This window comes from Polypterus senegalus, chromosome 4 (genome assembly GCF_016835505.1).
Source record: "Polypterus senegalus isolate Bchr_013 chromosome 4, ASM1683550v1, whole genome shotgun sequence".
Taxonomy (NCBI): Eukaryota; Metazoa; Chordata; class Cladistia; order Polypteriformes; family Polypteridae; genus Polypterus; species Polypterus senegalus.
In genome coordinates this window covers 1,499,630-1,522,983 of record NC_053157.1, presented here as the reverse complement: position 1 = coordinate 1,522,983, position 23,354 = coordinate 1,499,630, and the positions used below count along the sequence as shown (strand labels likewise).

Here is a 23,354-nt window from a genome sequence, read left to right as displayed (position 1 = left end):
CGTATGGAACACTTGGTACCTATAAATCTTATTTTATTCGATTTTGGGAATGGTTGATTTCAATTAAATGATCTTAAGGTTACTGTTAGCACTGTATATTATTAAAACTAGCAGATCTGTTTTATCAGAAAATATAGCTGTATTGGATTACAACTGGATTATTAAAATTGTTAAATGTAATATCTGAATCCTTGTGCCAGTACATAACCCTTGTGACAGATTGGGTCCACTATCGCTCCCTTGAACCCTTGTCCAAGACGTCAGACACAATATAAAAGTCCGATAGATGACTTTATTTAAACTGCACAGTGCACAAAGCACCCTACTGTCCACAATACTCAATACAATAACAGTCCTCCACCCCCAGACGCGTTGCCACCCTTCCACCCAGCTCAGCTCGACACTCTGGTGTTTTGTAGTCTCTTTTATAGCCCTCAACCTGGAAGTTTCACTCTCTCTGTCCATGTGACTAGGAACACTTCCGGGTCAGATACAAAGTCCTTTTTCTTCACCCCGGGAGCACGTCATTCCTCTTGTCCATGTAATTCGGACGTACTTCCGGGGCGTAGGGCAAATAATCACTGTTCATCCCTGCAGCGTCTCCTAGCGGCCCCCATGGTATCCAGCAGGGCTGTGAATAAAGACTCCAATGTCCATGATGCCCTGCTGGTCCTCGGGGCACCTCCATACTGCAGGGAGGGCTCCACCCAGAAGCGTGCGGGTATTGGCCAGGATGAACGGCCGGCCATACATCACACCCTTCAGGGTTCAATCTCCACTAAGCCTAACCTTTGCTTTAAAGGGAGCTTTCCATGGCTGGGGTCCATTCTAAACATTTGGGGGAGAATTTAAGTGATGGAGGGAAGTTCGGGACTTATTTTGCACCTACTGTATGAATCTCATGGGCTGTGCCCGCTGGCCCTTAATGCCCAAATATCACTGGTACTGTTGCCTTTGACAGCAGTGAGTCATCGTTTCTCATTTTGTTTCCTTCCTGGTCTCTCGGCTCTCTTTCATAATACGTCTTGTGTGGAAATACTGTGTTTCACCACAGAGGGGGTGTGACTCACCTGCTGATTGGCTGGCTGTAACTTTAAATAAAGGTTAAACATGCACTTCTCAGAATCCAAGATCTTCTTCCCTCACCTCAGCTGCAACCACTTCAGGCAGGTATGTTACTCAACATGAAACCTTTTCTCTTTTCAGCTCGTGATATCTTGAATTGGGGCCTTGTGCCCGAGTAGACGGACTGTATAGTGTGATGGCACGAGTTCAAATGCCACCGAGCACGTCCTTTACATGAGCCGTGACTCCATTCTACCAACACATGGTACCCACTTGTGTGCCCTGAGTGGTGCTCCAGTAAGAGGACAACATAAGAAAGACAGAAATGATCTGCAGTGACTTCAAGTGCAGGACCAAACAATCTAATCTCTCTATTATATCAAAGAATCTTGGGATGAGACAAGACTTTTTTAGAGAGGTAATTTCACGTCCCGCAAGATGAGATTTTGTGCCAAGAGATGAACTGAAACCCTAACAGGTCCAAGCAGGGCCTGGAAATAAAAGACAAAGAGTAGAAGACAAAGTAGAACGTTGTAAAGAATTCACAAAACATTGGTGCGATACACAGGCAGAGCAGGTTAGAGATTATGAAAGTACGATAATTCTCAAAAAACTGATAGTAAAGATCACGTTAGCGCTAACAAACGGAAATTATTACTCGGTGAAATAACGGAATACCAAAAAGAGATTGAATATATGGACATAAGTGATATGACAGGAGTATGTAGAGATTGTTTGGCTTTAAAGTTTAAGTCAGAGACCCTTTAGATCATCTAATTTGTGTTGCCAAGTAGTGTTTCATACCAATGAAGGGGCGTATCTGTGAGAATAAAAGTTTTGTTATTTGGTGAAAGTGAAATCTACAAACACTATCAGGCAAAATATCCGAATCTACAATAATCTGTTCGCATTCACATCATTCAATGCTCAAAACGTAGATTTACACGATTCAGGACCATACGCTAATTACAAAGACACCACAATTTGGTCAGGCTTATATTTATGATCACGGAGAAGCAATGCAACAAAGAATCGAAAGAGTTAAACAATCAGAGGTATTAGTAATTCTACAGCCAATAATGGATACAAATTCATACATCCAAAAGTATCGCACTTTACACGAAATTTATCTGAAAAACACGGGCAAAGGAGTTTTCTTGGATTTCTATATGAATCCGAAAGATCACGCTCGCATATATAATAAACCAACACGTGACGAATTGTTAGCGATAACAGTTTCGAAACGGAGATATCAAACACAGAGTTGACATTCGTGTTTATCCAAAAGCGCAGCAGGATTCGTCACAAGCGGCTGATCCGAGAAATGACGAGCGCGTAGGGCCTGCATGGGGGTTGGCGCTTTGCTGAGCCTCCTAGTCTTAAATAACGAAAGAAAACAAAATGTAACCCCAGCCTTAGTGGCATCACACTACTTGCCTGTATTATTTTAAATTTGTGTGTATTTGTATAATGGCTGGACGACTTGGTCATTTACTAAAGCACTGATATAGATAGAATGAAAGGCACTATATGATAGATAGATAGATAGAGTGAAAGGCACTATATAATAGCTAGATAGAGTGAAAGGCACGATAGATAGATATGAAAGACACTATATGATAGATAGATAGATAAATAGTGTGTAAGGTGCTATATAATAGATAGATAGATAGATAGATAGATAGAGTGAAAGGCACGATAGATAGATAGATAGATAGATATGAAAGGCACTATATGATAGATAGATAGATAGATAGTGTGAAAGGTGCTATATAATAGATAGATAGATAGAGGGAAAGGCACTATATAATAGATAGATAGATAGATAGAGTGAAAGGCACTATATAATAGATAGATAGTGTGTAAGGTGCTATATAATAGATAGATAGATAGTGTGAAAGGTGCTATATAATAAATAGATATGTGTAAGGTGCTATATAATAGATAGAGTGAAAGGCACTATATAATAGATAAATAGATAGATAGAGTGAAAGGCACTATATAATAGATAGAGTGAAAGGCACTATATGATAGATAGAAAGATAGAGTGAAAGGCACTATATAATAGATAGAGTGAAAGGCACTATATGATAGATAGAAAGATAGATAGATAGATAGATAGATAGATAGATAGATAGAGTGAAAGGCACGATATGATAGATAGATAGATAGATAGATAGAGTGAAAGGCACTATATAATAGATAGATAGATAGATAGATAGAGTGAAAGGCCCTATATAATAGATAGATAGATAGACAGAGTGAAAGGCACTATATAATAGATAGAGTGAAAGGCACTATATGATAGATAGATAGATAGATAGATAGAGTGAATAGGTAGATAGATAGAGTGAAAGGCACTATATGATAGATAGATAGATAGAGTGAAAGGCACTATATAATAGATAGAGTGAAAGGCACTATATGATAGATAGATAGATAGAGTGAAAGGCACTATATAATAGATAGATAGATAGAGTGAAAGGCACGATAGATAGATATGAAAGGCACTATATGATAGATAGATAGAGTGAAAGGCACTATATGATAGATAGATAGAGTGAAAGGCACGATAGATAGATAGATAGATAGATAGATATGAAAGGCACTATATGATAGATAGATAGAGTGAAAGGCACTATATGATAGATAGATAGATAGAGTGAAAGGCACTATATAATAGATAGATAGATAGAGTGAAAGGCACTATATGATAGATAGATAGATAGTGTGTAAGGTGCTATATAATAGATAGATAGATAGATAGATAGATAGATAGATAGAGTGAAAGGCACAATAGATAGATAGATAGATACTTTATTAATCCCAAGGGGAAATTCACATACTCCAGCAGCATCATACCGATAAAAAACAATATTAAATTAAAGAGTGATTAAAATGCAGTGCAAGTTAAAAAATGCAGGGTGGATTGTACGAGGCAGGTATAACAGACAATAACTTTGTATAATGTTAACGTTTACCCCCCGGGTGGCATTGAAGAGTCGCATAGTGTGGGGTCTCCTCAGTCTGTCACTGAAGCTGCTCCTCTGTCTGGAGATGATCCTGTTCAGTGGATTCTCCATGATTGACAGCAGTCTGTCTGCTCAGCGCCCGTCGCTCTGCCACGGATGTCAAACTGTCCAACTCCGTGCCTACAATAGAGTTTGAATTGACCAAGTGAATTGGCCTTATTTATCTATCGCTTCAGTGGTACACTGAATATTGAATATTTTTTATTTCTCCTAGGAAAATGAAGTGCAAACTAACCTCTGTCATTTTACTGTGCCTTGTCGCTCAAAGCCTTTCCTTTCCGGTAAGTTTGTGATGAGGATAACAATTTAATTTTTCATTCATGTTAAGTCTATGAATCCTGCAATATTGTTAAGTCTACTGTTACATGTACTGTATTGTTCAAAAATGTTATTGCTGTTACTCATTGAATGGTAATTTCCTTTTAATTACTATTAGCCAAAGTACCCGCCGTTGCCCAGGTATGTTTATATAAAGGGTTAAGGTGACAACGAACAGATCTCCACATGTTTTAAATGTGTCCCTGTTGTGTGACTGCTGGCCGAAGGGCTTGTGGCCCCCCCGTTATCAGTTAATGTTTGTGGAGTCAGAGGAGCAGCACACCAGTGTAGGCCCGAAGGGTCACCATTGGAGTTCTGAGGGTCTCGATTAGTGGGAGGGTGGACTGCCCAGGAGTTTCATACAGTGTGCAGGTTTGTGGGAAGGGGGGAGTATTGAGTGGTCTGCTAGGGAATTGGAGGTGGAGGGTCTGTGTGATGAGATCGTTTGACCAGACATTTCACTACGTGTGTCTTCCAGGTGTAATAACAAAGGTGGTGAGCGGACGTTTCTTAGACAGAGAGTTTCATGGACTGGTAATCCATGTCATGTCTCTCTATTATATAAAAAATCATTTGATGCAACAAGACTTTTTGGAAGAGAGAAGTTCAGCGAGACGAGAGTTTTGCCTTGAGACGGTGACTTTAAAATGAGTTCATCAAGAACACGGGGACTCAGTTTGAAACATAGGAAGGGTAAATTTCACACAAACTTTAGGAAGTTTTTCTTTACCCAGAGAACGACAGACACTTGGAATAAGCGACCAGGTAGTGTGGTGGACAGGAGGACTTGAGGGACTTTCAGAACTCGACTTGATGTAAATAAGTGGACAGGACTGGCGAGCTTTGTTGGTCTGGATGCCCTGTCCTCGTCCAAATTGTTCTGATGTTCTAATTCCTAACCTTTGTTCATTAGAAAGAATCCAATCAGCAGCTAAAGCGCTGGCCCGTCACACACAAGCCGTTCCCAGTTCTGTTCCCAACTCTGCTTGCCTTTTGCTAATCACAGAAACACTTGTGATGGCGTCCCGGATGAAATTGTGCCATGATGAAATGATTTGTTATTCCTTCTTTTCCCTTTTTTCTCAGGGTCTTTATGGTCGACCGGGGATGCCAGGAGGAAGGTTTCTCTCACTCTACGTTCGCCTACTTAATCGGCTAAGACCTAAACCACCTCCAAGCCCGACAACAACCACAACAACCACAACAACGACACCATCAACAACTACAACGAGCAAACCAACAACAACTACAATCGCTGCTCCAGCCAAACCCGCCGCCACTCCAGCCAAACCCGCCGCCACCCCTGCACCCGCCGCCACTCCAGCCAAACCCGCCGCCACCCCGCCCCTGCCGCCACTCCAGCCAAACCCGCCGCCACCCCGCCCCTGCCGCCACTCCAGCCAAACCCGCCGCCCTGCTGCCAACCCGGCCCCCGCTGCTCCAGCCACCCCCGCCCCCGCTGCCCCCGCTGCCACACCAGCTCCAGCCAACCCAGCTGCTCCTGCCAACCCAGCTCCGCCAACCAGTACATAATGGCATCAAATACCAGCATCTTTTAAATGGGCAGGAAGAGACGTCTCTGTGCATCGGGTGCCAATGCTGGGGCCAGCTGGCTCATTTGTTCAGTCATTTGTGTATTCACGCTATGAAATGTTTCAGATCTATGCTTTCTATTGAAGTGCACCGCATTCATATAAAAAAAAAACTGCACCAGACGTGCAGACTGCTGTATGTGAGTGGGAATTGTAAAAGATGAATTCTATAAATAAATAAAGTGCTGAGCAAATGGACTCCTTTAGAGTCGAGGTCTTTCTTTGTGTGGTGCGACTGTGTGAACCTCAAAAGGAAAAGAAACTCTCAGCCATTCTGAGACAGAAGAGAAATGACGGGACCCGGTAAAACATAAAGCTCCGGTGGCCTCCTAAAGAACCCCACACCGACAAACTCCAGGCGCTCCACGGGCTGTCCTTCTGGTTAGCTGATGGCTCGACAGTGGTCCCGATGTCTCATCCAGACCCTTTGCATGACCCCCAGTTCCAGAAAGGATGGGACACAATGGGAAATGCTAATAAAAGGAGGGATTTGTACCCTCTGCTCCCCCCCCGTTGTCATGATGAGAACACCCCAGCCACACGTTATTTGATGGTTTACCTTGTAATTTACGAAATGTGCACTGATGTCAACTCTGAGGACTGCAACGCACTGGTGCCAGTCGAGTGTTTACCGCCGTGTCTCATCCCTGGTGTTTCTAATGTCACTTATTAAGGATCTGGGCACTGAAGGCACAAGTTTGTTAAGATGGGATCTCCCCCCATTCATCCATTACAACAACAACAACAACAAGAACAACAACATTTATTTCTATAGCACATTTTCATACAAACAGTAGCTCAAAGTGCTTTACATATTAAAGAATAGAAAAATAAAAGACACAATAAGAAAACAAAATAAATCAACATTAATTAACATCGAATAAGAGTAAGGTTCAATAGCCAGGGGGGACAGAAAAAACAAAAAAATTCAGACCACGAGACCACCTGACCAGTCCCCTCTGGGCATTCTACCTAACATCAATGAAACAGTCCTCTTTGGATTTAGGGTTCACATGGAAGGACTTGATGAAGATGATGGTCACGTAGACTTCTGCCTTTTAATCCGTCCATCAATGTTGGAGCATCATGAAGCTTTGAGTAGGTGGAGGTGGCGCAGGCCACCACCACAAAGAAACCAGAAAAAGAAACAGAAGAGAGAGTTGGGGTCAGTACGGATTTTAGAGCCACTATGAATAGTTATTATGAAGAATTGAACATGCAGAGTATCAGGATTAAGTTACAGTGAAGTTATAAAAAGGCCACGTTAAAGTCATGTGTTTTCAGCAGTGTTTTAAAGTGCTCTACTGTATCAGCCTGGTGAATTCCTATTGGCAGGCTATTCCAGATTTTAGGTGCATAGCAGCAGAAGGCCGCCAGCCTCACCACTTCTTTTAAGTTTTGTTCTTGGAATTCTAAGGAGACACTCATTTGAGGATCTGAGGTTACGATTTGGAATATAAGGTGTCAGACATTCCGATATATAAGATGGAGCAGATTATTTAAGGCTTTATAAACCATAAGCAGAATTTTAAAGTCAATCCTGAATGACACAGGTGACCAGTGTAGTGACATCAAAACTGGAGAAATGTCCTTGGATTTTCTTTTCCTAGTTAGGATTCTAGCAGCTCCATTCTGCACTCGTTTTGGGTGGTCCTGAGAGGAGTGCGTTACAGTAATCTAGTCGACTGAAAACAAAAGCATGAATTAATTTCTCAGCATCTTTCAGTGATATAAGGGGTCTAACTTTAATGTTTCTTAAGTGAAAAAATGCTGTCCTAGTGATCTGATGAATATGCGATTTAAAATTCAGATTACAGTCAACAATCACCCCTAAGCTTTTTACCTCCGTCTTGACTTTTAATCCTAATGTATCCAGTTTATTTCTAATAGCCTCATTGTATCCATTATTGCCAATCACTAAGATTTCAGTTTCTCTTTATTTAACTTGAGAAAGTTACTATTCATCCATTCAGAGATACAAGTCAGACATTGTGTTAGTGAATCGAGAGAGTCGGGGTCATCAGGTGCTATTGATAAGTACAGCTGTGTGTCATCAGCATAGCTGTGGTAGCTCACGTTGTGCCCTGAGATAATCTGACCTAACGGAAGCATGTAGATTGAGAAGAGCAGCGGACCAGGATAGAGCCTTGTGGACCACCATATTGGATATCATGTGACTTTGAGATGTGATTACCACAACTCACAAAGAATTTTCTCCCTGTCAGGTAGGATTCAAACCAATTTAAGACCCTGCCAGAGAGGCCCACCCATTGACTAAGGCGATTTCTAAGAATGTTGTGATCAATGGTGTCAAATGCAGCACTCAGATCTAAGAGGATGAGAACAGATAAATGGCCTCTGTCTGCATTCACTCGCAAGTCATTCACTACTTTAACGAGTTCAGTTTCTGTGCTGTGATTTGTTCTAAAACCCGACTGAAATTTATCAAGAATAGCAGGTTTATTGAGGTGGTCATTTAACTGCATAATGACTGCCTTCTCCAGAACTTTACTTAAGAAAGGCAGGTTAGAGATGGGTCTAAAATTATCAAGAGCTGAGGGGTCAATCTTTGATTATGCAGATCTTTGATAATGTACCACACAGGTCAGGACCACCACTCTCTGCTTGCACAGCCATGCCTTTGTATTATCTGTTGTGGACACTAGGGGTCGCTGATGCCCCTTTAAACCCAACAGACAGATGCACTGGACACAGGTTAAAAGCACCAAGAAGATATTTATTCAACTTTTCTTTTTATATAGTGCCCTTCAAGCACCACAGCCACAATACACAGACAAGTAATAATTAAAATAATAACTAGCAAAATAGCCACGCTTTTCAGCGGAGAAATTGTGTGTTAAAGAAGTAATGAAAAAGAAAAGGAAACATTTAGAAAATAACGTCACATGATTGTCAATGTAATCAATGTAATTGTTTTGTCACTGTTATAAGTGTTGCTGTCATATATATATATATATATATATATATATACATATACACTCACCTTAAGGATTATTAGGACCACCATACTAATCCGGTGTTTGACCCCCTTTCGCCTTCAGAACTGCCTTCATTCTACGTGGCATTGATTCAACAAGGTGCTGAAAGCATTCTTTAGAAATGTTGGCCCATATTGATAGGATGGCATCTTGCAGTTGATGGAGTTTTGTGGGATGCACATCCAGGGCATGAAGCTCCCGTTCCACCACATCCCAAAGATGCTCTACTGGGTTGAGATCTGGTGACTGTGGGGGCCATTTTAGTACAGTGAACTCATTGTCATGTTCAAGAAACCAATTTGAAATGATTTGAGCTTTGTGACATGGTACATTAGCCAGCTGGAAGTAGCCATCAGAGGATGGGTACATGGTGGTCATGAAGGGATGGACATGGTCAGAAACAATGCTCAGGTAGCCCGTGGCATTTAAACGATGCCCAATTGGCACTAAGGGGCCTAAAGTGTGCCAAGAAAACATCCCCCACACCATTACACCACCACCACCGCCAGCCTGCACAGTGGTAACAAGGCATGATGGATCCATGTTCTCATTCTGTTTACGCCAAATTCTGACTCTACCATTTGAATGTCTCAACAGAAATCGAGACTCATCAGACCAGGCAACATTTTTCCAGTCTTCAACTGTCCAATTTTGGTGAGCTTGTGCAAATTGCAGCCTCTTTTTCCTATTTGTAGTGGAGATGAGTGGTACCCGGTGGGGTCTTCTGCTGTTGGAGCCCATCCGCCTCAAGGTTGTGCGTGTTGTGGCTTCACAAATGCTTTGCTGCATACCTCGGTTGTAACGAGTGGTTATTTCAGTCAAAGTTGCTCTTCTATCAGCTTGAATCAGTCGGCCCATTCATTCTCCTCTGACCTCTAGCATCAACAAGGCATTTTCGCCCACAGGACTGCTGCATACTGGATGTTTTTCCCTTTTCACACCAGTTTTTGTAAACCCTAGAAATGGTTGTGCGTGAAAATCCCAGTAACTGAGCAGATTGTGAAATACTCAGACCGGCCCGTCTGGCACCAACAACCATGCCACGCTCCAAATTGCTTAAATCTCCTTTCTTTGCCATTCTGACATTCAGTTTGGAGTTCAGGAGATTGTCTTGACCAGGACCACACCCCTAAATGAAGCAACTGCCATGTGATTGGTTGATTAGATAATTACATTCATGAGAGATTGAACAGGTGTTCATAATAATCCTTTAGGTGAGTGTATATAACACATATATATATATATACACATACACACATACACATATCTCTATCTATCTATATCTCTATATCTATATATATCTATCTATCTCCTTTGGGGTGCGAGCAGCTGTTGCTGGGGGTGCCAGAATCCATGAAGGAAGAAAAATGAAAAACATTATTTGTACAAATTCTTAATTTATTTATCCATTCCTAAATAATTAAATGGGCAGGCTATTTTGTATCAGTGCAATACGCTGCTTGTTAAAACGGATGAGTCGTAATCTTACGTGCACTTAGTGCTGCGTGGGTATTATGAACTATCGTATCTGTTCAAGTTCTATTTAAATTTGAAATATAAGTAATTTTTATTTAGTCGACAGAAATATGTTTATTAGGAATGTAAGTTAGATTTAGTCATCATTGCATACATTTTTCTTTACCATAGAAATTTAAAGATTAAATTCAACTTCCATTCCTACTAAAGATATTTCTGGCGACTAAACAGAAGCTACTTATATCCAAATTCGAGCTATTGAGCTGTCGCCTGCCTGCCTGCCTGAATAAGTCGCCATCGCTTCGCTCTTACTTTTTTACCGTTCATTTAATCATGGCTAGTGGCGGAAAAATTATAAAATGAAAGGAGGATTACACGGAGTATGGCTTTACCAAAACAATTATTGATGGCGAATAAAGTATCGATTATTCATAAAGCTTGAATTGGTGATTTGTTTTTCTGTGTTAACCTCATTTTTTTTCAGACTTCTTCTCAAACTAAGGGGGTTCGAGGGTAAAATGAATCGTGAAGCGCTGATTTATATATATTGAATATATTGAAATAGTTTTACTGTCAAATAATGCAAACAATACGCGGCACGTGTTTCGCCCTAATTCTGGGCTCATCAGGCGTACACACTCACTGCACCCCGTCTTGGGAATCGAACCTCGGATGTCTGCGCTAAAGACGAACCCTCTTGTGTTGCACCAGGGTGTGTGTTTCGTTTATTTGACAGTATGTAGATCAGGGTGTGTATCTATCTATACTAATAAACGGCAAAGCCGTCACTCACTCACTGACTGACTCACTGACTGACTCATCACTAATTCTTCAACTTCCCGTGTAGGTAGAAGGCTGAAATTTGTCAGGCTCATCCGTTACTGCTTCCTTACAAAAGTTAAGCAGGTTTCATTTCGAAATTCTACACATAACGGTCATAACTGAATCCTACTTACGTACATATATACGTCCATAGCCTGCAGCTCGGTCACCGTGTGAGGCGGCGTTGGGTCCCCCATCTTAACGCCTCCCACGTTGTTGGCTGCCTGCGTATATAAGGCCGTCCGTCGCTCCAGTCTCTACATTCCCTTCGTTGCTTCGCCACGGGATTCACGTCTCCCTGCTGATAACTGCAGCCTTTTAATTTAATCCTCCGCTGTTTTATTGTTCATTTATTACGATTATAGTTATTGTGTAGGTATTTTAGACTTACTTTACATTGTTCAGATACCCATTTCCTTTATCATTCCAACCGTACCCCCATTAACATGTCTATCGAGGTGATCACCATCGATCAGAGAACTGTCACTTACCGAGTGGTTTCCATGCCCGGAGATGGCGCCTGCCTTTTCCATTCTCTGTGTTACATATTGCACGGCCATATCAGGCTCACTCTTGATATCCATTGAGTCTTCTGTATTGAATGACTGGACAGGTTCAAGGTGTGGACTGATGACGTACAGGAGATAATCAGACTACACAGGAGCACTAGAAGAGTCAAATGCTTAAGCCCTTCACCTATGGATCTGCATGTGAGTTGATGGCTGCCTCTGAATTGTTTGGTCGTCACTTTCAAGTGTACTGAAATGGCCAAATATTTTACACCTTTGGACAACCGCCAATGCCTCTTAAACATCTTAGATTGACAGGTGACGATTTCAGTAGTGGACACTTTGATGTTTATGAATGTTTAAACTCTCAAAAGCTGGATGTGAAGTTATCGATGAAACTGGTTGTGTGCTTACAACGCTTGACAGATGCCGAATGTCACTTCAACACAACAAGTCCTACAAATACTGTCGTCATTGAAACAAACCAAGAAACTCAAACCGATTACGACAGCAGCAATCCAAGCTGTGAGATTTGAGACAAGATTACTGTTCACATGGCCGACTGTACGTTACATGCTCAGAGTAAGATCAGCGCACAGCTTGGTCAGATTACAACCGGAGGGCCGAACTGACAATGTGGTGTACAAAGAGATCCTTCACAAATAATTATTGGGATATGTTCCCTCAGTTTAAAGAGGTTTAATTTTCTTCTTAATAAAACTTTTAAGGCAGTACTTCACCGCTACAAAGCGCGGGTATTTTGCTAGTTTATATATAAATATAAAAGATAACTCCTGTAGCCACAATAAATGCCTTTATTGAATAGACATACCAGGGGTCAACAAGTTCCTTTCTACTGCAGCCACAGCCGCGACACACTTAAAAAACATCAATAATAACTCAAACTTGTAATATTATTTAGGAAAATCGCAACATTTTACTCACCAAAAATTCAGAGTATTTGTAAACAAAATCCATCGTCCTCTCTTTCCTCAAAAACAGTTCAATTACTCTGTTGTTCAGATTATCCGTGCGCTTCAGTTCCATCAAAACCTCCCTTTCTATCGCCATCGAAGCTAATGCTGGAAGTCGAACCCGCCCTGTGGTATTTCTGACATAAGTTTCAATTGGCTTTAGGGCTGAAAATGTCCGCTCGACAGAAGCAGTGGACACAGTAATGCTCACCCGCCAAATATACCGATGTGAACAGCTCATTCACGCTCTCATTCAGATTTTTCCGATGAAGGAAGTCAAGGAGATCAGTGGGAGATTTTCCTGCAAAACCATCCATGGCATACGTTACAGTCAGTTCTGTTTTTAGCCGAGACAGATCAAAAAGCGCTCCGTGGCTCTTGTGGAGAAGGCTGCATGCAGGAAATTTTTCTTGTATTCCCAAAACTTCTGGGGCTCGAGGAGTGTGACAAACATCAGGTTTTCATGGTCTTGAAATCTGGTCTGTGTCTGGCAAATAATATTGTCCAGAATCCTGCCATGGAGTTGGCCGTAGTGCGCGCGAGGATCTTCCGCTTGGAGCGTTTGCGGTGCGTTCAGTGGCCTCGGAGAGTTCCTCATATCGGCTTCTATCCAATCAATGGGTCTGAATACGGTGACGTCGCCGTACGCCTGCTAGAGGGCCCTACTGACACCAACTCAAAATCTGATTGGTTGAAGGAACAGTTTAATCGACATTTATTTTGTGTTTGAGGGCCTGCAGAAAGGATTGTGAAGGCCTCTCTGCCTGGCAACAAATGATGGCTGAAATGTGATTGGTTAAATATTTTAATACGAAACTCCGCCTCCCATGGCCATCGAGCTACATTCTATTACAGTTAATGGACAAAAATAGGTTCCAGTTATGACCGTTATGCGTAGAATTTCAAAATGAAACCTGCCCAACTTTTGTAAGTAAGCTGTAAGGAATGAGCTGCCAAATTTCAGCCTTCTACCTACACGGGAAGTTGGAGAATTAGAGACGAGTCAGTCAGTCAGTTAGTCAGTCAGTGAGTGAGTGAGGGCTTTGGCTTTTATTAGTGTAGATAATACATACGATTCTTCTCTCTTTTCTCCTCCACACCTCCTCCTGACTCAGGCTCGCTTGCTGGGTCTTCAGCAGTCCCTTAAATAAATGTTGACCCGGAGAATCCCAGCTCTTTAATCAGCCCGGAAGTACTTTGGGGCTTCCGTCCTCATGACTTTGTACTTCCAGGCTATGGGGAAAATCTAACTGCCCAGGTCCTCTTGCAGTGGCAGCCATGATACCCAATCAGGGCTGTGGTATAAAACTACATGTCCCATGGTGCTCTGCGGGAATCCGGGGCACCACTACACTGTACGGAAGCTACCATCTAACATCTTGGGGTAAGTATTGTCCCAAAGTGGATGCCTTCTTCCATCCTTCCCTTCTATGGGTGTCCCGGCTGTCTATTACACTGACTGTGTATGCATGCATAGCATAATTTACAAACACACGGAGATTTGACAGAAAACGTTAGTCGTGACAACATCACTTAATAACTGAGGGTCGTATACCAGCTAGAATAATAAATCTTTCACTAAAGTGCAAGGCAAAAATTTAGCTTGATAGAAACTCAATGACCAATGAGTCTCTCAGAAGCCACCACCACACCCTACGAGTCACTCTGAGAGTTAAAATCCGCAGTCTCGGACAACCTGCTACCCACGGCACGGACCTTTATATGTGTTTGTGCTGAGGACGTCATGTGATGCCACTTTCAGGGCCACACCCCCTAAGCGATTGCTCAGCAGTCACGAGACCCTCCCGCAGTACTGGAGATGTGGCCGTGCTCTGTGTGTGTGTGTTGACGCTCCAAACCACCAGAGTGTGCTGTGCCGTTGTCCTTCTGGAAATTTCAGGGACATCCCTGGAAAAGTTGGCATCAGGATGGCAGCGTATGTTGCGACAGGTCTTTCTGTATTAATGGTGCCCTCACAGATGCCACGGACGCTGACACGCCGCCATACCGTGACAGACGCTGACTTTTGGCCTGTAGAACACGATGGCTGTCGGCTTCCCAAAACCTCTTTGAAATGTTGACTTGTCACACCACAGAACACGACTTCACTGCCCTGCTCTCCACCTCCGATGAGCCCGAGCCCAGGACAGGGATGGTGTGTGGCTTTGACGTGCAGGAGACCTTTTCAGAGTCTTGAGATAGGCAGTCAGAACAGAGTTTAGTGTACAGCATAGGACACCATTGCAGGTGACGTGATGCCCGTCTCAGTCCAATGAAGTGAGCCCCGTGCTCTGGGGGAGCCTCGTATTTATGACAATTCTTATCTGGAAATCTCCTCCAATCAGCTGCTCTCCTCATGACGATGACCTCACTCAGTAACAATACTCTTGCCCCGTAGACTTCCCCATAATAATCTTCTTCACTGTAGATCTTCCCATAACAGTTTCCTCCCCAATCTACACTTTCCCATGACAGATACTGGGGGGCCTGAAGGACGTATTTGCCCCCTGGAGGTCAGCATCACCCAATCACCCCTCCCCCCCTCCATTCTTAGATTCCCAATTCTGGGCTGTCAAAGACTACTGGCCTGTTGGTTGATCAATTCTCACCATTAAGTTGGAATTGGGAGGCCCCACATGTGCAAACTGGCAGCTCAATTCACGATTCAGTTAACGATTACCCGCTGCTCTGGCATCTCCTAAGGCAAAAATCAACAACAAAATACACAAAAGCAAAGTCCAAGGGTTGGGGAACGTCCCCATTTAGCAGTGAAGACACACAGACTTGAGTCCAGCATAGAAGGGACTAACATATAGAAAAGGAAACCACAGGAAGTGATGTAACAAGAAAGTGGCCTTCTGGGAACGGAGTGACATCATCTGGAGGTGGGACCTTGAGGGGTGGGAACCAGAAGTGATGTCATAAGGTGCTCTTTAGCCCCGACGCGGTGTTTCAGTTGTCTGCGGTGGGCTGGCACCCTGCCCGGGGTTTGTTTCCTGCCTTGTGCCCTGTGTTGTCTGGGATTGGCTCCAGCAGACCCCCGTGACCCTGTGGTTAGGATATGGCGGGTTGGATAATGGATGGATGGATGGATGTTTCAGTTTTTCTGCATACGTCGCCAAGCCCTGGTTTGGCAGGAACATACAATTATTTGAGCCCGTCTCCCAACCGCAGCGGCCATGCTGGTAAGCTGGCAGCGCACAGCTTCACTGATAAGGGCAAAGCTGCAGATGGCCTACAGTGGACGAGCCTGGTGCTACCTGACTGCTTGGAAGAAGGAGAAAATACAAACCTTTAACGTTGAATTCTTACATAGCTTAAAGCTACTTTGACACTGTAACTTGATTTGTGGTTGTAACGATTCATGAAGAAGCATTGACATATAAACTGAACAACGCTGTCTAAAACACCTGTGTGTGCCAGTGTGAAAGCCTGCAAACCCCGGGCAGTGGCACACAGCCGCACACGGAGCTCAGCTCCTGGGAATTACAAACAGGCGGCCTTAGGCTCACAGGCATCTGCCCCTGGGCTTCAATAATCAGCTCTGAAACTCTGTGGACACTAGGGGGCACCGTCGCTCCTCAAACCCAGCAGACGGACACTGAGGGCACAAGTGAGGGCACAGCACCAAGAACTCCTTCACTCTTTGTAAAGTCTTCACAAAGCACAGCCACAAGTAAATGAGCGACATGTTGGGCTGAATGGCCTGTTCTCGTCTAGGGTGTTCTAATGTTCTCATGACACAGCCCATACAGGGGGCATAGAAAAGAATCCCCCCTTCGAAATATTCCCATTATTTTACTTTACAGCGGGGCGGCACGGTGGCGCAGTGGGTAGCGCTGCTGCTTCGCAGTTAGGAGACCCGTCTGGGTTCACTTCCCTGGTCCTCCCTGCCAGTGTGGAGTTTGCATGTCCTCCCCGTGTCTGCCTGGGTTTCCTCCCACAGTCCAAAGACATGCCAGTGAGGTGCATTGGCAATCCTAAATTATCCCTTAGTGTGTGCTTGGTGTGTGTGTGTGTGTGTGTGTGTGCCCTGCCCGGGGTTTGTTTCCTGCCTTGCTCCAGCAGACCCCTGTGACCCTGTAGTTAGGATATAGCGGGTTGGATGGTGGATGGATGGATGGATGACTTTACAGCCTTAAATGAAACCCAAACTCATATTTCTTCCCAGCTTTACTCACTCAATGCCACCTCTAACATCAAGTGAAAGACATCACAGCTACAGGTCAGAAGAATTATAAAAAATCAAAAACAAGAAATCCTGAGATTAATAAAGGACCCCCCCACTAAACTCCATCAGGTGTCAGTGCCCACCATTTCCATTACAGTTACTGGTTTCCTTCCCCCTGTGCTCAGTTGTAATGAGTGGGATTAGTGAAGATGTTCCTGGTCCATTCATTCTCTTGCTTGGTAGAGCAAACAACTGACTGTGGGTGGCAGGACACTTTCAGAAGATCTCAGGGAGAGAGCTGTGGACGAACATAAGGCAGGAGATGGAGACCAAAACATCTCAAAGGCTTTATCAATCCCAAGGAGCCCAGTAAAGGCCATCATAAAGAAGTGTTTGGTAGTACTGGGACCCTCCAAACTGGATGGAAGAGCAAGGAGGAAACTGGTAAGAGAGGAACTGAGAGGCCAATGGGCACTTTGAAGGAGTTACAGGATTTGATAGCACAGAGTGGTCATTAATGGTGTGCAGGTGACAACAATTTCACAAGCGCTGCTCCGCCATTGTGGCTTGTTCAGGTGGGTCGCACTTCTCAAGAAAGGCCACAAAATATGGCTCGTTTGAGTTTGAAGATTCTGATGCCAAGTGGAAAAAGGTCTTCTGGTCAGATGAGCCCAAAATTAAACTCTTTGGCCTCAACACCAAACGGTCCACCAATGCAGCTCACCATCCACAACACACCATACCGACAGTGAAGCATGGAGGGGGCATCATCCTGTCATGGGGGGCCTGGGGCTCTCGTTAGAGTAGAAGGAAAAATGGAGGGGGCAAAATACCATCAAATTCTGGAGGAAAACCTGCTACCCTCTGTCAGAAAGTTGAAGATGGGCAGAAAGTTCACCTTTCAACACAAACGATGACCCGAAGTACACAGCAAAACTGACCACATGGTGGCTGAAGGAGAAAAAAGTGAATGTGGTGGTGTGGCCAGTCAGAGCCCAGACGTAAATCACACTGAAAATCTGTGGAAAGATCTGAAGATAGCAGCCCACCAACACTCACCAGCCAATGTGGCCGAACAGTTCAACTGGGAAGAAGAGTGGGGGGCAAATATTGAGTGGGCTCAGTCGAGGTGGGCAAAGCTGATAGAGAAGAATCAACAGACTCAAGGCTGGCATTAAAGCAAAAGGGGGGTCAACAAAATGACATTGACATGGGGGGTCCTTTAGTAATCTTGGATGTTAGAGGTGGCACTGAGTTAGTAAAGCTGAGAAGAAATATGAGTTTGGGTTTACATTTAAGGCTGTAAAATAAAATAATGGGAATATTTCAAAGGGGGGATTCTTTTCTATACCCACGGTATTTATCCTTTCTTTCTTTCTTTCTTTCTTTTCTCCTCCACACCTCCCAGCAAGCTTTGTCTTCTAAACTCAAACTCTGGCTCCTCGTCTGGGTTTAAGGTGGTCCTTTTTTATACTGCCCATGTGGTCTGCCTGCACTTCCGGGTCAGGTGAAAACCTCGTTCCATATGCGTCCTCCATAGCACCCCCTGGCAGTACCCATGGCACCCAACAGGGCTGAGATGACAAACTCTAAGTCCCATATTGCCCTGCAGGAGCCTGGGGCACTGCCACCTATTGTCTCGGGGAGGCAGTGCCTTAAAGAAGCTGCCATCCCACTTCCTTCCATTTCCTGGGCATCCCGGGCATCTCTTACAACTCCTACGGAGCTCCAGCCAGCTTTACTTTAACTTGATCACTGAAGGCAGCGCTTCCCAAACTCGGTCCTGTGGACCCCCCGTGGCTGCAGGTTTTTGTTCCTAATCACCTGATCGCACATTTAATTAGCTGGGATGTTTTCTTTCTTCTCTTATTCTACATTAAGAGAGCACAGCAGCAGGATTTTACATTTACTGTATAACACATTTGGAAAAATTGCTGCTTTTGCTATTTGGTTGAAATGCTTAACTCTCGTGTTGATTTCATTCTCTGTGAAGTTTGTCCCCTTTGTTGTATCTTATTAATGACAATTAAAACCGAGCAGACACGCTGGCAAACAACACGGAATCATGAAAGGCTGCAAGCACTTTAGAGTCAAACCCACTAATGAGTAAATAATGGAACACCTAGAAAAGTACAATGACAATTAAGAAGAAAATACATCCATCGTCCAACCCGCATTATCCTAACTACAGGGTCAAGGGGGTCTGCTGGAGCCAATCCCAGCCAACACAGGGCACAAGGCAGGAAACAAACCCCGGGCAGGGCGCCAGCCCACTACAGGGCACACACACCCACACTATGGACAATTTAGAATCACCAATGCACCTCACCTGCATGTCTTTGGACGGTGGGAGGAAACCCACCGTGACACAGGGAGGACCTGGGAAGTGAACCCTGGTCTCCTAACTGTGAGCCAGCAGCACTACCCACTGTGCCACCCTAAGAAGAAAATATTGTTAAAAAAACAAAAACAAATCACATATAACTTCTTGGTATATTATATATATATATATATATATATATATATATATATATACACACTGTATATATATATCTATACTAATAAAAGGCAAAGCCCTCACTCACTCACTGACCGGTCACTAATTCTCCAACTTCCCGTGTAGGTAGAAGGCTGAAATTTGGCAGGCTCATTCCTTACAGCTTACTTACAAAATTTGGGCAGGTTTCATTTCGAAATTCTACACGTAAGGGTCATAACTGGAAGGTATTTTTTTTTGTCCATATACTATAATAGACTTCTGCTCGATGCCCGTGGGAGGCGGAGTTACACCTCCCACGTAATTTAGTGCCTGCCCATATAAGGCCGTCCGTCAGCAGCAATCCAATAGAAACACTGCCGCTAAATATTCACGGGTGAAGGACTGTCCTTATGCAGACGAAGATGAGATGGTCAGGGTGGTGTTTGGCACAAACTCAGCGAAACTGCAAGAGAAACTTTTAAGTGCCGGGTCTTAGCTAACATTAAATACAGCCGTGGACATCGCACGACATGGCACCAGCACAGCTGGGAACCTTCGATGCATGTACACCGAGCGGCTCACGTGAACTGACGCAGTGCACAGACAAAAAGCAACAGTTCCAAAGAGCGCTGAACAAAAACCGAATTACACAATTGAAAAGGCAGCAAAAAATATGAAGCGTCTGATACTTACAAGCGTATTCATAAGTGCAGCTACTGCGGAAACAAAGCACACGGTGGAAAAAGTCAATGGACCGCTAAAGGAAGACAGTGTAAAAAAAAAACAAAAAAAAACCCGTGCATGCAGTTTGTCACATCACAGATAAAAAGGAAGACGAGCTGTTTATTGATGCAGTAAGAAACGAATCGATGAATGAAAATCTTTACAACGATTGACAAACATGGACTGTAACTTGAACACAACACATCCTACAAATACGAACCTGATTGAAAGAAATAATGATAATCAAATCCTTGATGACAGCAACACTCAGTAAAACTCACAAAACAATTACTGTATATTGACAATCAGGTTACGTTATTTTTAAAATCTTTTCTTAGCACAAGCACAGCTGAGAAGCTTCGATGCATGTACTCCATAACAAAAAATAACGCATGTAATCACACTTTCAATTCCAAGCAAAGGGTCACTTCTGTCAGTTCATGATTTCCTGGTACATCGATGACATTGATACACACATCAGAGCTACAAAAATGTTAGAGTCGGAATGCAGCGCGTTGCTACAACTGATCGGAGGCAATTTCATTTCAAAAGACTACCCGACGTAAGCCTTGATAAAAGCAGGTTTTATGACACTGAAAAACAAGCAAATTAGATGCGTTACAGAAAGCGGACTTTGTGGCTCTTACTGGGGATCATTGGACTTCAGTGACCGTTAGTAATTCTAAATACATCTAATTACAAAATGTTCAATGATCACACTGTTTTAGCCTAATGTACTAAATAATTTTGGCTGAGGTTACTCAGAGTTTAAAGATTAAGTTGGTCAAATTACCTTTTATGTTTCTGACTTATTTTTTTAAGAAGAAAAACTGCACTTTATGTTGAAATTTTGGTTATTATTATTTAAAGACAATGCTATTCTGAAAATGTACTTAAAGTACTTAAACTACCACTTTATTTTTAAGTCTGCCCAATTTTAACCAGGGATGATATTTTTGTTTCTGTTTTGAATTCAAATGCAGTTTAAAAGTATTTTTTTTCAGAAATTAAAACAGCTCAAGTTTACAATATTCATGTCCAAGTCTATTATTTGATTGTGTCGCCCACTAAAACCCTTTTACATTAAAAAAAACATTTGCGATTTGGGGCAAATTTACATGTGTGATTACATATGATTATCCATCCATCCATCCATTTTCCAACCCGCTGAATCCGAACACAGGGTCACAGGGGTCTGCTGGAGCCAATCCCAGCCAACACAGGGCACAAGGCAGGAACCAATCCCGGGCAGGGTGCCAACCCACCGCAGGGCACACACAAACACACCCTACACCAAGCACACACCAGGGCCAATTTAGGATCGCCAATCCACCTAACCTGCATGTCTTTGGACTGTGGGATGAAACCCACGCAGACATGAGGAGAACATGCAAACTCCATGCATGGAGGACCTGGGAAGCAAACCCAGGACTCCTAACTGTGAGGTAGCAGCGCTACCCACTGCACCACCGTGCCGCCTACATACGATTAATCAAGATTAATTATTACACAGCCTCTAATTAATTATATATATATATATGTAGATATACAATACATTATATATGTAGATATGTATATGTATGTATGTATGTATGTGTGTGTATATATATTGTCACAAAAACGAGACATAGACCGATAAAGGTTTGGGGCAGCCACCCGTGTAATCTGGTATCCTGGCTGCAAAAGTCGTTTTTCTCAAAATAACCAGCACTGAAGTGCATACAACGGAGTCCAAAACAAGACTGAGGAAAAAGGGAAAAGGGGCAGGTTTTTAAAGGGGAAGGCAGGAAGTGAGGTCATAAGGATCAAGCACGTGCTCTTCAGCCATTGGATCACAGCCAAATGTGACATCAGAGGGGCTGGAGCTGGTGTGGTCGACTTCCATTGGCTTGGTCCTGGAAGTGATGTCAAGAAAGCCAGGTGGAATCTCCCAGGAATGGTCTACAGGCAAAGGAGATAAAGAGTCAGTGAACTCTGCCACATCCCGGCATGCCTCCGAACTGCCTTCACTCAAGCCCTTGAGCTGCCTCCCATGCGCTCGTGTGTGACAATATATTTGTATTTATGTATATATATATATATATATATATATATATATGTTTATATTTGTATATGTGTATATATATGTATATATGATGTGTATATATATCTTTATATGTATGTGTGTGTGTGTACAGTATATATATATATATATATATATATGCCAGCGACACTCATGACAATGACAAAACAATTACATTGTCAATCAGGTTACGTTATTATTAAAATGTTTCCTTTTCTTTTTCATTACTACTTTAACACACATTAATTCTCCACTGCGAGGCGCGGGTGTTTTGCTAGTATATATAAACATACATACTAGGGGGCTCTGCCACCTGCTCACTTCACTCACCAGCCCCCCCTGCCCACGCTACATGCCAGCCACTTCACATCTCTGCCACTCGTGTATTTGGATTTCACGGATCAGCCTCTTCATTCAGAAGAAACACGACTTAAAGTTTAAAGCCGAACCAAATCTCTACACTTCTGTCATATCACCTGTCCATATATTCACTCTCTTTTTACTGTTCTGTGATTTCACCGAGTGATAATTTTTGTAAACAGTTGAGTCTCATCAGCGCAGCTCCTGATTGGTTCTTGTTAATTATCTGTGTTTTGCCCCACCCCCACTCCCACATTTCCTCACTCGTTTTCTTTTCTCTCCTTTCAGACTTCTGTTGTCACACTTGGCACACCTGATTAGTGTTAAAGATCAGACTACGTTTTATATCTAGATAGATGACAGATAGATAGATAGATGTGAAAGGCGCTATATGATAGATAGATAGATAGATGTGAAAGGCGCTATATGATAGATAGATAGATAGATAGATGTGAAAGGCGCTATATGATAGATAGATAGATAGATAGATAGATAGATAGATAGATAGATAGATAGATAGATGAAAGGCACTATATAATAGATAGATAGATAGATAGATAGATAGATAGATAGATAGATAGATAGATAGATGTGAAGGCACTATATAATAGATAGATAGATAGATAGATAGATAGATAGATAGATGTGAAAGGCGCTATATGATAGATAGATAGATAGATAGATAGATAGATAGATAGATAGATAGATAGATAGATAGATAAATGAAAGGCACTATATAATAGATAGATAGATAGATAGATAGATAGATAGA

At 42.9% G+C, this 23,354-nt stretch overlaps 1 long non-coding RNA gene across 1 annotated transcript; it reads left to right on the top strand.

Moving 5' to 3' along the window:
* The first annotated feature begins 1,087 nt into the window (after window positions 1–1,087).
* On the top strand, window positions 1,088–6,205 carry LOC120528538. The gene is made up of 3 exons (XR_005633535.1): window positions 1,088–1,170; window positions 4,312–4,378; window positions 5,502–6,205. It is a non-coding gene; the product is annotated as an uncharacterized LOC120528538 (long non-coding RNA).
* Window positions 6,206–23,354: the final 17,149 nt, after the last annotated feature.